The following is a 22392-nucleotide window of genomic DNA, read 5'->3' as shown; positions in this document are numbered from 1 at the left end:
AAAAAAAAAAAAAAAAAGCGAAGAAATAAAAAATAAGGAAATAAAAAAATAGCACACATATCTGCACATACATACACACACAGGTCTGACTACTTGGACGTTCTCAGGCAGGCATCATATCTGATTCCTTACACTCACCCAGCAGTTCTGCTTGGAACGTAGGAAGCCTTTTACTCCCGATAAATTTTCATATCCAAAAAGTATTCTCCAGACTCCTCATAGTAGCATCACCTGAGATCATTTGGGGCTGTTGGGAAGCCTCAAACTAGCCCCTTAGATCTGGAGTTGCTTCTTAATCGAGTTCTCAATTCCAGGTATTTCAAAGGCAAGAAAGACCTTTCAGGCAGGTGGAGTGCAATTCAGGTGAAGCCAATCTTGCCTTTAGAGGGATTCCCTCCCCCAACACCAAGGCCGCCCCCTCAGGCCTCTGGGGCTTCTAGCTAAGCAGCTTTCACTGCAAAATGACACATAAAGTCCTTCAGTGCAGCCTCTCTCCTCTCCACCTTTGCAGTTCTTTTTTATTTTGTTCCTGAGAAAGCGGAAGGAGACTACCGGGTCTTAGGGAGCCTGCTTGCTGGAGGACTCCCTTCTTGCATCTGTTACCTAGAAGGTTCTTCTTTGGTTGCAGGAGAGGAGGAAAGAGGAATCGGTTCTCAGATGGATGAGGTGCAAAGCCACCACCCTGAGACAGGTGAGGGGAGGTGGAACGAACCGGGCACATGCTGGCTCATGAAGAAACAATACATTGGGGTGAGCCTGGCAGTTTCCCGGAGAGAGGCAGCCTTCCACGGGGCACCATTCTGAAGAAGCTCCACTGTTGACGAAGTGCGTGTCACCTGTGTCACCGCCTTGCATCCACGTGACGGCCCCGCTACACGCCCACGTTCTTCGCGGAGGACCGTCTGCCCAGGCGTGTGGCTCAGGGGCGGCCTGACAGACCTCGGGCCCGCAGCTCACATGTGGTGGCTTCCAACCCGGCTAAGTCTGTTAATGATGAATCGCTAATCACCTGGCGGGGAAGGCCCGCGTGACAATTCCAGCCAATTAAATGTGCTCGGCAGTCTACCCTGGCAAACTCTCCTTGCTGTCATAAAGGAATAAGAAGTGCTCACGCTCCCATCTAGTTTTGGTGGGGCTCCTTTGAGAACCGGCCACCTCAAACCCTCCGGCGTCTCTCAACAGAAGCCTCAGAACTATGGAGCCGAAAAAGCCTAGGAGCCTGGGTTTGACGTCAGGCGTCATTGCGTCTTACGTCATTACGTCACACGTCATTGAACTGCGGAAATAAGCAGCCCTGCTTGCCTGCGTGGGGCTGGGACTTCTTATGCGAGACAACGATTGCCAAGGTGTTCAGACCCTTGAGAGGCGTATTTTCTGCTACCAAAGACCGAAACACCCTGGCACAGCCCTCTATATCATTTCTGCAAAAAGCTGTGGTCCATGGGGGCCACATCTGGTACACCATCTCATTTTGTAATGGGAAAAAAGCATTATCGGAACACGTCCAGGTGCACTGAGTTACATATTGTCAATAGGAGAGATCAGCAGCTGCAAAGGAAACCAGGTGGCCCCTAAAGCCTAAAGTATTTACTGCTGGGTTATTTATAGAAAAAGCCTGCCAACTATCTATAACGTCCACGACTCTGAACAAGCCCTAGCATGAGGGCAAGAATAGGCTGACAGCACTATTCTGAAATCGTCTGAGGCTGGCAGGGTTTTTACCCATTTTGTAGATGAGGAAACTGACGTTCGGAGAGGGACACATACCTGCTTCATGTTGCACAGCTAGAAGCTGATAGCACAGGGATTGGACAGCGGATCCTGCAAACTCCGGACCACAGATCATTCACCCTGTTGTGATCCACCTGGGCCCACCCTGCCTCTCCTGGATCTCTGCAAACAAAACCCAACCAACTCATAGGTTATTAGGATGCGCAGCCAGGTGAACATCTTTGTAGGTTATGCACTCATTTGTTTTTTTAAAAAAGGTACATAGCCATAAATCTATAGGGACCAATTCAGTGCCAACATGCAGCCATTAGAGATATAATGACAACCCCCACCATCCAAACAGGACATAGATCTGGCTTTATGTGTGGGAGAGAGATTAATCTACTAATTCTCAAAATAAGCATATAGCTATGAAAGGGCATATAAAATGTGAGAGGGGTCAGGTAAGGGAATGCAGGGGGAGCTACCACACTGCCTGGCCTCCAGCTCTCCCTGCTGCATGGCCTAGGGAATCATGTTCAGCAAGGCAGCTCCATGAGAGATCAGGCAGCATCTTCTCCACCCTTCCTGTGTTAACAGAGCCAAACACCTGCAGAGGGTTGAGCCTGGCCAGGCATTGGGTCCACACTGCCTCCTGCTCCCTGCCCCCATCCTCTTATTACACCACAGCAAGGATCTTACCATTTTCCAGGGGGAGGTAAGCAAGGTCAAAGAATGCAGTACCGAGCCCTGTAGCCAGTTCTAACCCTCAAGGGGAGTCTAATTGGCCTGCCTTAGTCCTGGTAAGATATTAAGGGCCCCGAGAAACCTCCACCATGAATCCTTCTACCAGGCTGTGGAACTGGGAATCTCACCAGGAGGGAAAAGACTTTTGGAATCCCATAGTTCGATTTCCAAACTCTCTTTGGCTATTAAAGCTTTTGAGGTCCCAAGAAAAGCAGAGACTCTCTTCCCAGAAAAATGGGCTTGGATAGAATCTGAGTACCTCTTAGAGGACTTTATAGAGTCCTTGGAAGTAATCTTTGGGCTGTCTGGGGATAGATATTAGAATGAAAATATCATGAACTCAATGTGAGTTTTGATGACTGCCTTAGTGTGAGTGCCTATACACACCTGCATGCATGTGCTGTCTAATCAGTGGTAGCTGAGAAATGGACCTACCAAGGATGCTGGGCAAGTGAGATTTTTATTTATTTTATTTTTAGCCTCTTGTCAAAAAAAAGTTCTTTTTAAGTCAAAAAATGAAAATTACCCATGACACTAGCAACCTAGTTTTTTGTGGTTGGTTGGTTGGTTTTTTGACACAGCCTTCCTGCCTTGGTACAGGTGAATTTAATGAAGATTATAGGCAGTGAAGACTTCAGAAAGCCAAGCCTCGCCTCTCTGTGCTTGGTGCGGGGGTAGGGAAGGGGGGGGCCTAACCTCCCAACAACCCTAAGGGGCAGAGTTGAGAATCCCCATTGGAGAGAAACCAAACTTCCCCATGGTCAGACAGGTAACAAGTTACAAGGTGGGAGCTGGACAAGGACCTGTCTCTATGGCCATCGTGCTGAACACTCCCATTCTCCCATGTAGCCCAAAGCTTCTAGGACCACTTTTTCCAGCTATCAGCCAAATAGAAAACCAGCAACCTCACTCTATGAATACTACCATTCAGCCAGAAATTAGCCCATCTCTACACAGAGCACCATTCCAAGTGGACATTAAGCTCAAACAGGGTAGGATACAGACTTGCTGGATGTCACCTCCCTCCCCACCATCACTGCCATGAATACCCCAATGTTCTTCGTTCCTGAGACATACTTCTATCTGACCTACAGATAGAAGTCTACAGGTCAACAGGCCTTCCCATGTCCAGGGAGGTGTATGCAAAGTACCTTCTCATCTTCTGAAATTTGAGTTCTTTACTTATTTTTATAAAAATTAGACTGTAAAGGTGAATTTTCTCCTGCGTCAGGTCTACAGGTCAACAGGCCTTCCCATGTCCAGGGAGGTGTATGCAAAGTACCTTCTCATCTTCTGAAATTTGAGTTCTTTACTTATTTTTATAAAAATTAGACTGTAAAGGTGAATTTTCTCCTGCGTCAGAGACCTGGAAGTTAAGCTTACTGTATAAACCTTTATTTTCCAAAGAGACAGGCTGGCCTTCTTGTATCGACAGACTCCAGAGCTTAGATTTATTACAGAATGGTAATCAGGCAAAAGAATAAATACGCTGCATCTTTAATTCATTAATCACCTCAGAAAGCAAAATGAACTACAGTAAAGAAGACAATATGTTTTCGAATGTTGGGGGTGGGGGAAGAGGGGAGTCTGCTTCTCAATAAAATCTAGTTGCTGAAATCCATTTTGCATGCAGATTAGAGAAAGGACATTTTACCTCTGAGGCTACAGTTCTGCAAAGGAGGCTTGGCAGGGCCAGGTATCTATGGATGGTCCCTGCTGGTCCTTGGTGTCTTCTGCTGGGTGCCTGTTGTAACTCACATTGTGAACCTCAGGCTGGTTGATAGCCCAGGCATAGGAGTCAGACGGGCCTGGGTTCTTCAAATCCCTGCTCTGTCTGGAAAGTGGGGAGGCCTAGGGTGAGCCATCCTCACTGCCTTGAGACGTGTCTACCTCCTGAAAGGTGGGTCTGAAAGGCCTTTTATCATCTCCACATTTCATTTCACCATTTCCTCTTAAAACAGACATATACTGAGGCTGGAAACATGCAGGCAAAAAATTAAGCACCAGATTTTCTGACCAGCCACACGCGATTGGGGTCCTGCTGCAGATGTCATGCAGTGTTTAAGCCACGGGTCCGGCCTGGAATGCTAAGAGGCTGCCCAATGCTTGCTGCTGTTGGTGAGTCTTTGAAACCTGAAAACTAGAAATTAGCTGTCTTCCTGCCTGTTTAATAGGTCTACAAATTGAAAAGTAGTAAGTCAGCATCTCAGACTCTCCAAGACAGCCTTCAGAGTGATGCGTAAAGATATAATGGAAAACGATAATAGCAGATAATGTTTACTGAACACTTCTAGGGACTCGACATAGATTACCTCCTTTAATCCTTACAAGCACCCTTTGAGGGTTGGTCCTATTCCTGCATCTGTTTTACAAGTGAGGAAACAGGTCCATGGAGGTCAAGCCCCTCACTCCAGTCACTAAGTGACTCAGCTGGGAGGCTGAGAACTACTATTGTTTACTGAGCATTCCTGCCTGAAGTACTGTCCTCATTTGATCTCATTCAGTTTTAGGTACAATCTAGAAAGATAGGTCTGACTATTCCCCCTTTACATATGTAGCCAAAATAGGCCCAGAAACTTGAAGCCAAAGTTTCCCAGTCTCTGCCTGACTGACACCTGGGCTGGATAATGCCTTGGGGGTTGGCCTGTGCATTCCGTGTCTGTACACACCAGAGGCCAGTGGCACCCCTACCCCAATTGTCAATGATCCAAAACATCTCCAGATACTGCCAAATGTCCCTGGGAAAGAATATCCTTTACTTGAGACTCAATGCTTTAAACAAATGGGTAAAATCACACGGGTGGGAAGTGCAGAGCTGGGGATGGGACGTGGTCTACCAACTCCTCAGACTGTTTTCTAAATGTGACTTTAGTTACCAAGGGCAGTGGTTCCTCAAATGCTCAGATATGCTCTCTATTCCAGCATCATCTGGGAACTGGCTGGAGAGGTAAATTCCCAGGCCTTATCTCCAGACTCCCTTCATCAGAAACTCCGGGCATGGGGCTGAGCAATCTATGATTTTGGCACCCAAGTTCAAGAGCCAGTGCCTTTGAGCAGTGTTTCTTAGCCTTCACTGCACATTAGAGTCACCCAGGGGAGATTTGAAAAAAATATATAGATGCCTGGGTACTGTCTCAGGGTTTCTGAATTGATTTGAACTGGGGTATAGGTGCTGGGACCTTCACGGGTGGTCAAGGTTGAAAACCCCCAATCTAGAGGGAGCTGTCCTTGGTTCTCTGGGATGCCCCAGGGCAGAGTCCAACAAGTCAAGTACAAACAGCTGAGGTTGGTCCCATGCTCTATCAGTCAGACTCTTGGACTGAAGCAGCAGAGACCGGGTAGTGGATTCCTTTACTGTCAGCCTCAAATCACAGCCCCCAAAGCCCTGCTCCTGACTTCATTCCTTTTCTGGGTCTCTCTTCCTTTGAAATTTCAAAAGATTTTTGGAAGCTATTTAGTTAGACCGTACCACCTCAAGAGGTTAAGAAGGCAAGTTAAGCATTGGCAAGTTAATGCTTTTATGTCATGTTGGACATGTCTGAAAAGTAAGGAACCGTTGCTGTCGGTGGAGATGACACCATCAGTGTCCTTCAAGGCTCAGCCTGACCTAATCTCTCCCTCCAGCCCTGGCCTTCCATAATCGTCTTGCTACCCACCTGTCCCTCCTCAGCCCTGGCCAAGGCTTTCTACTTCTTGTCCTTGCCAACCCCAAAGCCACTCTCCTAGTAACTTGGCCTCATCCCCTCTTACTCTATATTCCCAACAGCCTGGAAGGGCCATCCCATCACCACTTCTTAGGTGCCAATGACCTCTACGTGTCTGCCACCCTTCCTTGACATCTCCAGCCCACACCAACCTCCCACGTTTTGGCTTCTTTTGTGCTCACGGTCAGGGCGGCAACATTAGCAACGCATTTGATAATCCTCTGTCCACCTAGGTTTTCATCGGGTAGCTCGTGCAGTGGTGTGCTGTGCTGCCACATGTTTAACAACCGGCTCTCTGGGTGGGTGAGGGGATGAGGAGAAGGGCCCTGGTTTTACAGCATTTGGATTCCAACCTGCACATAGTCCCACCATAGCTGATCTTATGCTCTTGTTATGAAGTCCTTGAACGTAGGGAGTAAGAAGATAGGAACAGAATCCACTCTTGGCAAGCCTGTAGGCACGGGCTCTTGCACAAAACTGATCCAGGGAATGTGTATGGGGACTGTGTTCCGTACAAGTTCTCTGTTAAATGCTGAGCATCGGAGGAAAAGAGCAGCCAGCCGGCCCTGGCGCTTAATAGATGGGGCCCTGGCTTGTTTATTTAACCTGTGTAAGAAATTCCACAAGGCCGGTTCTAGCATTCCCATCTAAAAGATGAAATGAGGCATCTTGAGAGTGAGAATGACTTTCCCAAAGTCACAAAGCTACATAGTTGGCTCAGCCTGAGGATACTTAAGCATTTCCAGCAAGGGAAGTGGCCCTTGGCTATATCCAAGACTGGCTGTGATTTTCCTTGGAGAGAATGAGTCCTCTAAGAGATTCAAATTGGGCTACACAGAGCCCAAAGCCCTGGGGGCAGGGGTGAGGGAGAGAGAAGGGGGGGGGGAGAACCAGCTCCACCCTGGGCAGCACCTCATTTCTCTTTTATACAGCGATCCCCCATCAACGTGCATTTTACAAAGCAGTTCCTCTGCAGAAACAAAACAAAACGAAATGAATATGAAAACCTCTGATTTGTGCCAAAGCCTTAAATTTATGGAGGTGGTAAGTGAAGCCCAGGGAGCTTCCAGTGGTCATTTCCACCACTCCATATTTCTTCCTGACCTGCTACAATCTTAGCGTACTAGGAAAAGAAAAGAGCTTAGGGGAACTTTTCAGAAAATGCACCAGCGCACCCAAGCACCTCTTTTGTCTAAGGAGTAACAGTCAAGGGAACTGCCACCCCTGGGGCTGCGGGTCATGGGTTTGAATTTCCTGTCCTGTCTTCTCCCGATTCTTGGAGGGCAGGGGCTACAGGATTTCCAGGCTTGGCAGTCACCTACTTGTCTCAACACCCAGTCAAATGCAAACTGCTGCTGGAAACACTCCACCCCTGTTGGAGATGCTTTTCCACCACATTGGACAAAACGCGTTTTTACGTAACTTCTCTGCAGGCGGTTTTGGGACTCCCCCCAAATGCAAGGTCAAAGAATTAGAACTTTGAGATTTTCCCCTGTCCTCCACACCCTGCACCCAATGGACTCTTCATTTTTCTCCCTCTAAGAAAAGACTAGGATAGCATTGCTGTATCTTAAGATATAACTCGCAAATTAAAAATTGAAAGAAGAAACACACTATTCTGTCAATGGCTTAAGGGGATTCCACCCCTAAGCTGCTGCTAAAGCTTTCTTAGTCTTTTTTACGTTTGAAGCATTTTGGAGCAATTTGCTGGAGTCAAAGAAAGCAGCAAAATTTCCACAACTTACTTCAAAGCCCCCAAATCCTGTATCGGTAGAGGGGAGTCTGGTAGCAACACCAGAGGGGATGTTTTTTCAAAGAGGTGTGTGCAGGAACGGGAGAGGCATTTTTGCCCTGCACCTGTGATTGACGTGAATGGCAGGCACGTGACTAAATCCTCACGTAGTTCTTTGAAAAACACCCTCCCTCTCTTCCCCCCAACACTTTTGGCTGTGACAATGCAGATTACACAGAAAAGAGCCGGAACAGACGAACCCTTGCCACGGCCAAACGAACAATTTCAGCCTTAATTCAATTAACACACGTAAGTTTCTTTTATCTCCTGGAGAGCGCAGAGCAAATTCAGGTTGACCGAGAGAAGGGGCTACCTGGATGGTTTCACATTTGCAAAAAAGAATTCTAGGCGGAGGAGGGAAACAAAATACCAGGGCACAACCCTCCTTCGTTCATTAATTTCTCTCTCGATTGTTAGCCTACTGTTTCAAAGACTTCTCCAGCCCAGTCTTCCAATTTCTGCTTCTTGTTTAAAATTTCAGATTAACATAAGGGTTTGATGATCAGGTTACATAGCTTGCAGTTGTTAGCTGAAGTCCCAATTTCTTGATCTGCCTCCTATCTTGGTCTGTATCCCTGGCAATCCTTCCCCCCCAGCTCATGCGTATGAACACACTGTTTATTGAAGCTGTATCTAAAATGTTATATTGTATTAAAATCCCCAAACAGGAGATTTGCATAGAAGGGCATTTTGTCTGTGAATATTCTGTGCTATAATACAAAAATGAGCTGCCTAAGAGGTTGCCCAATGTGTATGCTCACAACAGTATATGAGACAGCTTGTCATTTTACACGCTAGTCAAAAGGAAATATCACTAATAATATCATCATCATTATTTAGTTGTGAGCGGGGCTGACTTTGGTTTCATATTATTTTTGGTCATTCCTATATACTTTTTCTAGAAACTTCCCATTCTTCTCTGCCTGTTCAGTCCTTTACCTGCTTAAGGATTTATAAGACCTCTTTATATAAAGGAAATGAAGTTTTTGACTATCTTGAGACCTGCAGTGAACTTCCCACTTGGTTGTCTTTTAATGTCATTTGAGGGATTTGCATAAGTGTTAAATGTGTGCATTGTCAAATATATCAATCCTTTGCTTCATAGCATTTGGGTTTTACATCAGGCTAAAAAAAAAATCTTCCCTACCCCACTTTAAAAATCATCTAGTTTACTTTTGATATGTTTGAAGTTTTGCTTTTATAAAATCCCTACGCCCCTCCTATTCACCTTGCAAACCCGCAAACCCGAGCATTTATCAAAGGGGACTAGCATTTTTTTTTTTTTAATGTCTGCAGCGAGAATGAATCTTGAGAGCAGGAATTACATCCCATTTGTTTCCAAATGTATTTCTTAGTATATAGACAGAGCACAATAGGTATTTGTTAAATCTTAAAATAATTAAAGCATCATAACTTTGAAAGCAAACCAGAGGGTTAAAAAAAAAATGTATTTTCCAATAGATTTCCAAAAGAGAACATTGAGAAATAGCACCAGGGCAGTCTACATTTAATGAACTGTCCAGGAGAGGAAACTTAAGCCCAGAAATGTGCTCAGAAAATGTCCGGGTAGGGGGTCTTTTGAAAAGCTGGAAAAGGATTCAGGGAAGAACTTCCCATTTGGACAGATTGCGAAGATGTCATCTTCATCACCTCACAAACTTTTACTAGGCTCTCATCTCCCGTGTGTTTGCTTGTTTCCACACCTCACTGCCTCCTCAGGTATACCCTGCCGCATCTGGAGAGGATCCGAGACATTGCGACCGTGTGCCGCTCACCAAGACAGGGCTGTGTCGGACACAAAAGTAAATGAGGCGTGAACTCCACGCTCACGGGCTTTAGTGTCCAAGAGGAGATGAGAAATTTAAAACGTAATTGTCTTACAAGGTAGGATGAAGAGAGCCTTCAGAGCAGGCCCATTTTGTGTGGTTTTAATACCATGCTTTAGTGGAGAATCAATGTGTCTGACAGTGTGTGATCAAGCATCTTGGTTAATTTCAGCCAGGGCTGTTTTCCCTGGGTCCTGTTTCTGCCGTAGCCTCAGTCACACGCTAAATAAGTACTAGATTATAATGATGACGAATAATATAAAAAACTTACTAGTATCTGCAAAAGGCTGTGTGAATCCTTCCAGAATATATCTGTTCTTGTATCTTGATAACTAAATATATTATTCTCTTTTCTACGCAAAAAAAAAAAAAATTAAAAAAAAAGAAACACACCACCATCATACTGTTAAAATGAGCCATTCCTATCAGTTTAAAATCTGTATCTCTCTCACTTCATGTGTTGGATCTGTGATAAACTGGTCATTTAGCTGATTGTATCGGACCCATAGAAAGCCTCTGATCATAGCTCAGTTGACCCCTTTTTCAGAAGGAAAGACTGAGATCCAGCTGGCTCCTCAGGCAAATGTGACCCACCAGGTCACGTGGCTGCTCAGGAGCCAAGTAGGGTTTAAAATTGAGGCTTCTGACCTAATCATTTGTATTCTTGTATCCATCTGAAATAATAAAAAGTAATTTGAGTCTTCCGGACGCCAACTCCGATTCCTTTCCTGGGCGTTTTATCTCACTGCCTTGGACTCGCTTGTAGAGAATAGGCTTGATATTAATAAAGCTCTGGGAAGACCAGATGGAGCAGGGAGAACACAAAGCAGTTGCTCATCCCTTTCAGTTTCAAACTGGACCTGAAAAATGCTAAGCTGCGAGACATATAGTAAATTGTAGGAAATTCACCAATGGCTTCTTCACTTTCTGGGTTTCTGTAGATAACTGCGTCCCTTAGATGGTTCTACCAGGAGTTGTTAATTCTAGCTGTACATTAGAATCACTGAGAATTGTTTTAGAAAAATACATTGATGCCCAAGCCCGAAGGCCCTAGAAGTTCTGACTTATTTGTTCTGGGAAAGGGCATCTATGTTTTATAAAGATCCTCAAGTCCAGCCAAGGCTGACAACCCAGCCTCTAGGTTTAGAGACCTGTTTATGCCTCATTCTCACTCATTCTAAAAGGCATGTAGATGAGTTTGAGGTATCAGTTTCCTTCTCCAAGGTGGGAGAATTGATCTTTGCCTAAGTCCTGAACCAACCCATTCCCAGAAGATCTGAGGAGGCAGTTGGCTGGCCATGAGGACTGGTCCTAGCCACCACGGATTGGACAAGAGATAAAACACCTGACCAAGATGAACCAATTAGCTATCTCTTCTGACACTTGGAATTTAGAGTCTGTTACCAATCTCTGCTGGGGCTTACCAGGAAAAGGGATGTTTGGAGTGAGAATCATGTATACTCCAAGGCAGAGAAGGCCCGCCTGTCTTCTGTGGGGGGTAAGAAAAAGAGATAAGGAAGGAGGGAGGATAGAGGGAAGGCATCTCTATGCCTGACTTTCCCCTAGCCAGCCTGTATTATATACGCTTAATAGATGCCTTTATCCTTACAAGGAAGGCATCAAGAGAGACCTGACAACAGAGTTTTTCTATGCAAAGAATCCCTTGCCAACACCACAGGAAATTAACTTGTTCCTTACAGTTACCTCTGCTTTCCTTGGACATTTGTTCCAATCACACATGGCTGGGCCAAACTTGACAGTGAGCTTGGGTGTTCTACCAGGGGAGAGGATGCCAAACTGGAATCTTGAAATTGCACAGAGAGCCTAAGAAAGCAGCCACGAGACAGTCTCATTATTGTAAGGACCCACGATAAAGTTTTCTTTTCTTTTGTCTGACTATACATCAATGGAATCATACCAATGTTCTTGCTGATCTGATTAATAAAACAAATAATAGAATGACAAATTTGATGGGGGAAAATTAATAAAATAATCCTTTGGTACTGGAGGAAAATAAGTCAGGACCAATCCTTTCGACAACCATTTTGCAAAACTGTCCTACACGACACTAATTCCATGATATGGTTGATTAAAAGCCATGTCCATGTTCACTTAGGTGAATGGTCCATGTTCATTTAAGTTTTGGAAGATAATCCTATAACAATCTGTCTCCGTCCTTCCCCACAGAGGGTCACAATGCATATTAGCATATAAAGGCTCTGAGATGGATAATGGCAAAATTAAATGTTTAACTTTATCTAACCCAATATTTCCCTAAATTATTTCACCACAGAACTCCCTAAGCCCTCATTCTTTTTTTTTTCAGAGAAGGGTAGATAACAGCTATAAACTACTGTTCTATGTTATTTCTCAATTTCTCAACTTTGAAAAACTTAGTTTTCACATTAGAGAGGGGGAAAAGTGGAATCTCGTAATAATAAAGTTATTCTGAAACAAACGAAGGCTTGCAGGGTGTCAAGGTCAAATTTTTATTTCATATAATACTGTCCAAGGCTGCACATGGCTGGGTGTTTATCCTGAGCCAGGTGCTTCATAGACATTAGCATATTTAATCCAGGTGTTTTACATACTTTACCATATTTAGTCCTTTACGCATGCCTTTGAGGGACCATCCTTATCTTATAGATGTGGAAACTGTGTATTCTTTTCTGCATCACTACAGCTTTGGATGACAACATTTTATTACATGGGGCTTTTACTGGAGTGACTCAATGCTCATTGACCTTCACTATCTGGCAATTTCCTGAGTGCCAATTGGGCATTGGATGCTTTATACATTACAGGGTATTAAGGAAATGTACCATATATTATTTTTTAAATGCTCGTGAAATGACAATCTTTTTTTTGTTTGAGTAGGAAGGGCTACTTCATTCCCTACCAAAATTGAACCACAGAGTCTTTTTTTTTTTGAGCTGGAAGAGTCCTTGAGGTAAAAACCACAAGAAGTCATGGCTATAGATGATATGTATTTTTTTCTGGGTCCTACTTAATCTCACTCAGAAAAAGAAAGACAGGGCACCTGGGCTCATGCTGCATCTCTAGAGGTTATAAATGAGGCTGTATAATTGAAGAGAGAAGGAATCACTGGAGGGGGCAGGGATGAGATGATGTCTATCTAGAAATGTTTCCATGACTGTAGTGTAGGGATTATTGATATCTTAGTTGCTTTGCACCTGAGTTTCCTGTTTATATAAAGGAGATTAAAACATCTGCCCTTCTAGTTATTATAAAGATCAAAGATGGCATAGGTGTGGCTTCCAGGAGACACCCAATCCATTGTTGCTGTCGTCTTCATGACCTATGGAAGCTATTGATGACCTTGGAAGGGTAGGGTTGGTTGGGACTTCATGGCCTTCAACTCCATGGATGTTTTCTCCAACTCCTGACAAACTCACATGTCCCCCCCCACACTCAAGTGACCAGAAGAAAGGTTAAATATCAACTCTTCTTTAATTATAAAGAAAAACCCTGGTGCTTGTAGTTATCTCCATAACTGCAGAGTAAGAGAACATGAAAAGTATATCTACAATTAAAATTTGTGATTAAATACTATGGTGTGAAGCCAAAGAAAATAAAGGTTCTAAATTTTGACTGCAGATCCCCATGTATGTTTTAAAATTCATTCATTGACACCCCTCCCCACCTTCTACGTTTTCCTCTTCATTTTGGTGACTTTTGCAAAAAAGGAGCTCCCGATCACCTCCAACTCAATCTCTCCTGAACCCTTGACATTGGTTACATATGCTGGAATTCTGGTTTCAAATTTGCCTCTGGTACCTTCGCAGAAAATATTTTTGAATTCTGGAAAATAAAACCCTGCCTAGGAGCACATAATACGTAGCAAATAAGAAGCAGAATGTCTGCTTTGAAAAAAAAAATCGTATCTCAATTAATCAGGTAATCTGGCATTAATGTTAAACGATCATTTTTTATCTGCATTCATAAATTTTGTTCATTAAATATTTTATTGTATGTCATAATATGCTATGTTCATTCTAATGTATAGAATATACTGATTTGTAGTTTAGTTTATTGGAATGTTTTAAGTATGTTTGTTGAGGTTTATAACAGGGACCAATTTTGCCCCACAAGGCCACGCCAAGCTCTCCTCACTGCTAAGAATCCAAAGACTAAACCTGCTGGAGCTTCAGGTGGGGGGGCAATATTTATATTGACACCTGTGATCAAGTTCATGTCCATGTTCACACCTCGTATCAATTCTTAGATATAAAGATTTTATTGCATAGGACCTTGTTTCTAGATAGAATTCTACAGCCCTATTCGTGTCTCATATTAACAACTTAATATTTAAAGTTGAAAAGATAGACCAGGAAATATATAACAAGAAAACTTTAGGACTCTCCCAATAAATAGCACTTGTCTTCGATTTGACAACTATTAGAAAAGGTTTGACACACAAAGCCTTTCCAAAAGCTCTCCTTCCGGGTTCAAACCCAACAGTCCTGAGACATCGAGGCATAATTTTTGTGTGATATTAATCACAGATGATTTTTCTCCTTTAAAAAATTAATTAAGTACACTAGATGGAATAAATATTTCAGGCGACCAGCAGCAAAATGGGAAAATACCATGTGTTTGGAGTTTTAGTGCCCTCTGAGTGCAGAAATTTATTTGCAGCAAGCAGAAAATAGACAGCAAGCATAAAAATACAGCAGAGTCCCCCTAGTAAAATTATTTATCAAGCTAACAAGGGAGGACCCCTTCTAGTAACAACAAGCCAGCGAGGGAAAGACATGGCTTTATATTTTACCTTTGGGTTAGCAAACCAGTAAAAATGCCAACTGACAAGCACTTCACATAAACATTTCTTTCTAAATGAGCTTCCTTGTTAGGGGGAAAGGGAAAAAAAAAAGTCTTCCAAGCTAAGGAGTACTACAGCTTACAGATGGAGAATTCTAGCACGCACACTCAGACCCCTTAGTGCATAAATAATATAACTAAAGAAATAGGGGAAGGTGAGTTAGGAGTGGCGTTTAGGTGATGAATTAGAAGTTCGTTAAAGAAAATGTGCTTATGTCCCATCAGCGTCTCCCCACACTCGGATGTAAGAGAAAGTCAGAGTTTGGGAAGGTACTTTTTTTCAGGACGAGCTTTAACAGTCTGAAACAAAACACACACGTATATATTCATATACACAGATATATGTGTACTGACGTTGCCTCTACTGTGCGAAGCTCCCTGCTACATTTTTTCACGTATTTATTTTACGAGCAAAGCCCCAAAGCCGGCTTTTACAGTTTAGTTTAACGAGACCAAACTTTGATTATAAATTATTATTACAAGTTGCCTTCTTGCAGCTTGCAATAGCAAAAAAAAAAAAAAAAGAAGAAGAAGGAAAGAAAAGAAAAAAAAGACACCCTTGAATTGATACCACACAGTGGCCCATTCCCAATTCCATTTTAAAGAAATAGTAAAAAGATGCAGTCTCGGTATACTGCGTTCCCAGTAGCTCTGCCAATAACTCCTACCAATTTACAATGAAATCACATACGAGGATGCCATCTCTCCTAAAGTGAAAATGTCACTGGTTAACCGGGGCAAACATGGGCAGGTGCCGTTTTTCCTGTGGAAGGAAATGATGTTGAGGATGGGGGAGATACGAACGGCACCGTAAAATCTTGAGTAAGGACAGAAGCGCCGTGCAGGAAGGACTCACCCCACCCTGCCTCCTCACCGGTGCCTGAGAGAAAAAGTGTTTCCCACAATACCAATGGCATGGTTTCTTTCATTACTAGTATCATCTGTCTCACGTCAAACAGGAGGAAAAGAAAGAACAAAAAATCCTTCCTTATTTTTCCCCCTCCCTGGAATAGGGTGACATTTCACCCCACCTCTGTAAAACCTCCCACTCTCAGGCAAGAACCAAGCTGTACTCTGGAATTTTCTTTCGGGAGGTCAATACCCAAACTCTCCTAGTCCCTTCCTAACGGCCTGGTTGGGGAGCTGGGCTTATGATGTGTCCACAGAACAGTAGAGATGGTTTGGAGTACAGATCATGTGCTATTTCACAACCACAGACCACAGCCGCTGTCACCCTCAGACGAGGGTCCTGTCAGGGCTCAGGGAAAGATCAGAGCAAAAAGATGTAATATTCTAAATGACTAGGTTCCCCAACACCCGTGGAGACTAGAGTGTTCAGGACACGTCACGTTTTTATCCACAACTTTATCACTGACAACCAAGCTGGGTCCAGACTTTGAAAGCAAGCAGTTTTGAACGTTCTGACTGGGTGTTTCCCCTGGGTCCACAGCATATGAAGCATGCAGAAAGGCAGAGCGTCCAGGGAAAGAATGAGACGCCAGAGGGCTTCAGATGTCCAGGCAATGCCCACAGCTGCTGGTGGGGAGAACAGCTGGGAGCCCTCAGACCTGAGCAGCTGAGCAGCCACGGTTTACAGAAACCCCGTCCCCATCACAGACTCTCTCTCCTTCCCTGCAAGAACAGGTCCAGCCTCAAATCTATAAAACACACCTGATAACCGCTTATGTGGCCCGGACAGTTTTCACTCTCATGCTACCAGGCAATGGTGGGAAACTCTTTCAAGCTTTCAAAGGAGAAAAAAGAAGAAAAAATAAATGAAACGCTGGGGGAAACCAACACCAAATAAACAAAACCGCCTTTGAGCATGGGGATAGAACTTCAAGTATGTGCTACCCACTGGAGCAAAGAATGAGAATGGAGTTCTTAGCTTGGGTCGGAAAGGTCAACTTGGGGAGAGGAATTTCTGATTTCTTCTTGCTGCCCTCACTGCTGAGAGCAGAGAGGTGCTGACCATCTCTTGCGGCAGACTCATGCCTTCTAAAGTACAAAATGGGATTCCAAATGCTGTTAAATGTATAGTGTGTATATGTGGGGGTGCCTGTGGCTCAAGGGAGTAGAGTGCCGGCCCCATATGCTGGAGGTGGTGGGTTCAAACCCATCCCTGGCCAAGAACTGCAAAAAAAAAAAAAAAAAAAAAAATGTATAGTGTGCGTCTGAAGATTTTTCAGAAGGGTTCCAATCACTCCATTAAAAAAGAGACAGAGGAAAAGAAGACTATAAACAGAAAATCCTCCTCCAATTCAAAATGTTCAGATACTCTAATATTCGGCAAGATGATGAATATAAAATGGTCTAATGTCCAAAAAAAAAAAAAATGTTCAGCCTAGTAAGAGACCCTCACGTTAGCTTTCGCTCCCCCTCCAATTCCTGTATATTAGGAATGAACCTCATTTTAAAATATAAACAAGCCAGAGGCACTATGGCAGTGTAGACTCAAGCCCTTTAATTAACTACCACCAGTTAACAAAAGGCTCTATTTTGATTAACTTTGTAGGAGGGGGGAGTCAACCCTGGCAGTTAGAATCCCTTTAAATAATTACAAATCCTAAGTCATCGCTGCTGCTGGCAGCAGGCAGGAGCCAGGGAAGAAGAAAAGAAACTTTGTCTGGAGAACCCAATTTCAAAGAAGAGTGACCTTGGGGTCAATTTCTTGGAGCATTTCAGATCAATTCAATTCTCACCTCCACTGCCTACCTGCTAGCAAATGAACTTACTGTGCTTTTCAATAGACTGAGAGGTCTAAAAAGAAATCGGCACTAGCTGCCCGGGAGAAACCACATGGTTAGATGAGGCGAGCTGAGAGAGAAGGAAAACACAAGATTCTACCAACAAGATCCACCTTCCCCTCTCTTTCTGCACCAGCATTTTCACCTCAGGGATGATTACCTTGTAGGATGTGCCCCGCCCTGATTGCTAATTGGGTGTTAATATCTTCCAGCAGTTTATACCTGAGGTCTTCACTCTGCCTGCGCCATGGTCGGTCTCCAGTGATAATACTATAAACTTGGATTATATTTTGAATGGAGAAGCTAGAATCCAGTGTACTCAATTCTAATACAAGGGCAGTAGATGATGTAATGGGGGGGGTAGGGGAATGAGGAGAGAGGAGGAGGGAGGGGAACAGGAGGTTAGTGTATGGCACACCTGTTGGGGGCAGAACATAATTCTAAGAGGGACCTTATCAAATGCAGTCATCGTAACCTCATTCTTTGTACCCTCACTGAATCCCAAATAATAAAAAATAAAAAAGAAACTTTATTATAAAATGTTATTACAAGTCACCTTATTGCAACTTGCAATAGGAAAAGAAAAAAGCTGGTTTGATTTTTCTTCCCACCTTGCGTCTGAAACCGAGTCCTCGCCTCCTCCGTTTGGTATGCGTTTCTATCTGGAATTATAGAAATGCTAACAGCTTTATTATACTTCCTACTGATACAGGGAGGAGAGGGACACTGACATCCCTCCCCCATAGTATTTTCCAAATATTGCAAAACGGAGATCAAAACCAAACCAAAAAAAAAAAAAAAAAAACCCAAACGAACAAACAAAAAAACCCTGCCGCTTAGCTCATTTATTGCTGATAATTTCATTAGGTGCCAGGAAAAGCAAAAACCTGCAGATACAAAACAACCTTATGATAATTTTTGGACTGAGGAAAGACGCAGCAAGCCGCAGGTGAAGAGAGTTTCAGGTTGGCAAGTGTGAACGGTGGCGGCAGTAAATCTGAGATTTTGGCAGGTGACTGAATGTGTGCTTTTCCAACGAAAACTCTCTGCAGAAGCATCATTTTAAGCAACGAGCGTTGCACTTCTGCAGAAATTCTCTCTTTTTTTTTTCCCCTCCCTAAATGCAAACTGTTTCCTTTAAGGTGGGCCCTTCTGTGGCATACCAGAGTTAGCTGAAAATAATACGGTTCATATGGCATCATTAGGCTGGTTACCCTGGACCTGCTCTGCTATAATTAATCGATTAAATAAACTCAGCAGCAGGCCAGCGCCCACAGAAAGAAAAACAGTATAAGCAGCCTGTGGGGGAAGAGGGGTGTGGTGTTGATTAGGGAAGAGAGCAATCTAAATAAGCAAAAATAACAAAAAATAATTGGGGTGAATCCAAATGATAAAACACTTGAAGCAAAACTCTTTCTCTTTACTTTCTCGGTGCCAACAGATAACGCTGATGTAATTTGCTTAAGACAAGCTCGTGGAATCTGTGACGGGTCCCTGATCCAAATCCTAAAGAAAGACTAGATTCTTACTGATGGGGATTTACTCTAAAAAAAAGGGGGGGGGTATTTGGAATTTCTGGGCATTTGCCGTGATGTCAGGGTCAAGACCAGTCACCTGGGCTTTCTAAACAAAGGCACCAAGAAATTAGCATGTACAATCTTTTGCTTTCATGGGTCCTTTCACACCTGGTCCACCACTTCTGTTAAAATATTTTGATGGGTTATGCCAGGTGAACTAGGTTCCTGGTTTCTATACTTGTATATTTGAATGAAAGAGCTACACACGCTGTGCTAAGACGTCCACACCGACACTGGGCATTTGGGAAAGTGCATTTGTGTTTTATTTCTGGATGACTATGGGCAACATGGGAGGACAGGTATGCAAATTAGAAACAAGATTTCTGAGCCCTTTAACTGTCTGCGATTGGTTTTTACTCCGGTTCATAAAATAATAAAACCTTCCTTACATTTGACAAATTTTTGAATTCATATTGCTGGAGTAGATACAGTCAGGATGAAAGATGTCCACTCTGCCAATTGTTAAGACTAGAAAAAAAACTGATGCATACTTAGAGCCCAGTAAGTGCTATTTGTAATAGTTTCATAAGCTTCTCCCAGTGGTGACAGGAAAGCTACAAATGGGCCTGTCTCCTATGTATGCGTCCCCCTGTCCTGCCCTGATGCAGCTCTGTAAGGCTTGGTGGCATCCAGATGGGTCTTAGCCAACGTCAGGAACATCTGAAACAGGCAGAGGACAGACGTGAGCAGGCTAAGGTCCACCCCCACCTTCCAAATCGGTGTTTCAGCACATTAGAGGCAAGACAATGTTTTAAAGGCCTACTTTCAACTTTGCTGCAAACTGTGTGTTGTTGTGTTGTCTCCTTGTGACAAGTCAAGCTAGGAGACAGCATCAAAGGCTAAGTCATAAGCCACCTTAGCCTGAGGGTCAAGCAACTTTACCACTCGTTTCCATAGCGATCATGCTCCCGTGAAAAAGTTTACATCAAATCCCCAGGTGGGGTGAAACATACACGAGCAATGTGCAATTGTTGTCTACGCCCATCTTTGTGTTAGACTGCTTTTGGAGAAGGCACATCCTTGACAGAGCAAGCATTCGGTTGCTTTGCATATGTTAAACTGTAACATGCACCAGTCAGAATCAGGGGATGCTACTGAAATGGAGATTGCAATCTTTTTTGATGCCATTCGGAATAAATATTTTGTAATACGCCCAAGAACCATGTTATCATCTAGACTCTGTTTCTGAGAATAAACAAAAGGTAATTAAATGGCTTCTTGAACGGCTTGAAAATTGCCAAAAAATAAGCCACAAAGCTGTACACGGTTGAAATTAGTTAGAGAGCAGGGAAACTAGTGGTTCACCATTTGGGGCTTCCATGGCCAAAATCCCTGAACCAAAGTGACTTTTTCTGAAGAAAAAAACAAAACAAAAAAGTCAACTAAGTAACTCTCCCAAGAGTATCAAGTATGGAACTTTTCATATATCAGCTTAAATATCTAATATCTGAGAGTAACTTCAAGGAATTGTCCTCTTTCTCCCCAAATTCCCCATCTGATCAAATGCCCTTCTCTTCCTTGCCCTCGCCTGTCAATCATGCTCACAGCTGAAATTTGATTTTTCTCCCACCAGTAACCTTAAATGAAATATTACCAGGAGGTCAGGACCAGTGTGAACCTTGCCTTTAAAGTTCATTAACTCTTTGCTCAAAACTGGATGATTTCAATGTCACAGGACCTGCCAGTCGACCTAGATCATCATATGTAAAAGGTGGTTTGCAAACAGCAATTAAGACAAGGACAAGAAAGGGATATTGTATTGAAACCGCATGCACACATTTGGACACAGGCATTAACCCCAAAGGCATCTGTTGTGTTCAAGTCACGGGAACTATTAAAGGAACTATTCATTTAATTTTGGGTAAGGTTAGCAAAGAAATCATACTAAATATTCACAATCCAGGGACTGAGCATGAGACTCTCATCATAGCACCCTGTTGAAATAAGTACATAATCAGATTGTATTTGGGGATAGTAGGAATAAGTGGGGTCTCTTTCTCCAATGCTCTCCATTCACAGGACCCTTAAAGAGCCTTCTCTGCAGAGAGTAGCAATTTGACAGTGTGACTCCCCCCCCACCAAGTTTTGCTGGAAACCCAAAAATGTATTTCATGCAAATTTCTCAGCAAGCAGAATTTTTAATAAAAAAAAAACAAAACACCCTAACGTTCCATTAGCCAATAACAGGTGACAAGAATACCTAAAACTATGACACGAAGTAATTATCAGTGGAGGAGTGTTGGTCTGGCTTTCCAAACGAAGAGCGCTCATAATTAAATTCATGCTGGGGTACTCGTAACTGAAAACCCATTTAAATAGCTCAATTTCATTTTTTTAGCAGATGAAAATCAGATCTCTGCCTCCCACCTGTCTCCTTCTCTCTCCTGTCTACAGTTGAAGCGGGGAGTCACTCTGCAGTCACATTTGGATACAGAAGTGGGGGCACATACTGTGCTTGGAAATCATACTAAATTTTCCAAATGTGAATATGGACTGGATGCTACGTGGCTACACATCTGCCATGTTTCCCTGGTAAAGACAGCCCAGGGCAATGGATGCTACTCGCCCAGATGCAGTCAAATTGTCCAGTATTCAGGTGGAAAGCCTGGCTTTTTGAGTGTCCAGAGATTCCTGTCCCGTAAGTGTGAGCTCAACTCAAACTAGATGACTCCGTACCCCACATTTAGGTGATGAAATAAAAAGACAAAACAAACGCATGCGGGCTCTCACATGTATTGCTTGTTATCAGTCCCAATTGGCGCCCAGGATCACCGTGAATGTTACACATGTCACCAAATACTAGACCTACTGAAACAGGAACGTTTCTCACCTAAAGAATTGGCCGCATTCCTCGCTGGCTTTTCCCACGTCCCCACCCGCGTGAAAAACTCACTCCAACAAGCACATGCAAATCAAAAATCAAGAGGTACCTCTTTGACTTCAGGCAACTGGATTTTTCACATCACTGATGTAGAGGATTCCCTTGGGTACCTGATTCAGTAAATATATCGAGATAAACAAAGGGTAATTAATAACCATGAAGAAGTGTTACAAGGACAGTAAGCTAAAGGCAGCCTAACTAGCTCTAAAAAGGAAAAGAGTTAGACCCAAAGAAGAATGATTTGGTTTCATTTGCTTTGGCGTCGTGGGCGTCAGCCCTGCCAGGCCTGAGGCGGGCGGGGGGTGACAGTGGAAGGGGACAACCCGCAATATAAGTCTACTCTCTCTGAACTGTTTCTTCCCGACTGGGAGGCTGAGAGTAACCGTAACTCACTGGCTGGCAGCTTGGATCAGCTTTGAAGCTGTCCTCTGTTTCAAAGGCAGCCAAGTGATTCTGGGTTCATAGCAGGGGCGGGGGGATTCAAATCATTTCTGAGGGGCTTCCCCTCCAGTCTTCCCAGACTTCCCATCCCTCAGAGAACCACACCGGCTCAGCTTCTGTGGACA

Source organism: Otolemur garnettii, unplaced genomic scaffold (genome assembly GCF_000181295.1).
Source record: "Otolemur garnettii isolate 467f Iridium unplaced genomic scaffold, OtoGar3 scaffold00047, whole genome shotgun sequence".
NCBI lineage: Eukaryota > Metazoa > Chordata > Mammalia > Primates > Galagidae > Otolemur > Otolemur garnettii.
Note: the sequence above shows the minus strand (reverse complement) of the source record.